At 48.4% G+C, this 1,696-nt stretch overlaps 1 pseudogene; it reads right to left on the minus strand.

The window, feature by feature from the left end:
* Positions 1–504: 504 nt before the first annotated feature.
* LOC145540467 (aldo-keto reductase family 1 member B1 pseudogene) lies at positions 505–1,428 on the minus strand (annotated as a pseudogene).
* Positions 1,429–1,696: the final 268 nt, after the last annotated feature.

Consider the following 1,696-nt stretch of genomic DNA (forward strand, 5'->3'; position numbering starts at 1 on the left):
CCTCTGCCTTTTCAAAAACCAGCTTGAACATTTGGAAGTTCACAGTTCATGAATTGCTGAAGCCTGGCTTGGAGAATTTTGATAATTAGCTAGCGTGTGAGATGAGTGCAATTGTGCGATAATTTGAGCATTGTTTGGCATTGCCTTTCTTTGGGATTGGAATGAAAACTGACCTTTTCCAGTCCTGTGGCTACTGCTGAGTTTTCCAAATTTGCTGGCATATTGAGTGCAACACTTTCACAGCACACGCAACCCAAATACTCTTTTCTAAATTAGTATTTGGGTTGCATGTTCCCCAACTGGACAAGAAGGGCAAAGGAAAACTGAAGAGAATTCTAAACTACTGATTCTGCCCTTTGGACCCAACACCAAGCTGGCTGAGCCCTCGCTGGTTTGTCTGGAAGTCGCTGACCCACCACTGAGGGACACAGGCCAAATTACGCTACACACAAGAAGAGTGAGGTGGGAAACAACAGGTCACCTGCGGGGCAGGTGCCGACAGCTTCACAACTCTTCAAAACTTCTCATGAAGGGGTAATCCCTGTGGGAGGCACAGCCCACCAAGGCACAGGCCCTCCAGTCCCTGTTGTAGCTGAGCAAAGTGGTCATATCCTCCTTGTTCAGTTCAAAGTCAAAGATCTGGAAGTTCTCAGCAATTCATTCAAGGGTCGCCAACTTGGGGATCACGATCAGGTTCCTCTGCATGGGGAATCAGATCAGCACCTGGGCAGTGGCTTTGATCCTGGGATCCTCCAGTATGGAAGGGTCTTCGGGCTTGGCCCAAGGGCCTGTCGGGAGAGCCGAAGGGACTGTAGGCAATCACCACAATGCTTTTGGATTTCCAATACTGGATTAACTTCTCCTGAGTGAGGAATGGGTGGCAATTGATCTGGTTAACCACTGGCTTGTATTTTAAGCCAGGTTTGTTTAAGATCTTCTCCATTTGGAGATGGTTAAAGTTCGAGACTCCAATAGCTTTCACCAGCCCTTCGTCCACCAGCTCTTCCATGGCTGTTCCAGTATCCATGAAATCTTTCTCACTGGGAATCACATTGCAGTCCTCATCCAATGGGAAGAGTCGTTCCCAGGCTTAAAGCCTGTGGGCCAGTAGATGAGGTAGAGGTCCAGGTAGTCCCGCTTCAGCTTCTGGCAGGCACCTTTCACCAGGTCCTTGTCGTGAAATATGCACCACAGCTTGCTGATGATGAAAAAGTCCTCACACTTCATGACCTTCTTCTGGAGCTTCACCTGGAGGGACAACCCCACCTTGTTCTCGTTCTGGTACACGTGGGCACAGTCAATGTGATGGTACCCAAGGTCAATCATCACATTCACAGCCCCCATCACTTTGCCTGGAGGGGAATTCCAGGTGCCCAGCCCCAAGATTGGCATCTTTGTGCCAGTGTAGAGCACGATGTGGTTGGCCATGAGCGCTGAGCTCCACTGACTGGGATCAGAGGACCATCGTACATATTTTTTAATAATTTTATTTATTTTGTTGTTGTTGTTTAGGTGCTCAGTCATGTCTGATTCTTTGCAATCCCATGGACTGCAGCACACCAAGCTTCCATGTCCTTCACCATCTCCAGAGCTTGCTCAAACTCATGTCCATTGAATTGGTGATGCCATCCAACCATCTTGTCCTCTGTCATCCCCTTCTCCTTCTGTCTTCAATCTTCCCTAGCATCACGGTCTT

Source organism: Giraffa tippelskirchi, chromosome 3, assembly GCF_054371585.1.
Source record: "Giraffa tippelskirchi isolate mGirTip1 chromosome 3, T2T-mGirTip1v1.2.pri, whole genome shotgun sequence".
Classification (NCBI taxonomy): Eukaryota; Metazoa; Chordata; class Mammalia; order Artiodactyla; family Giraffidae; genus Giraffa; species Giraffa tippelskirchi.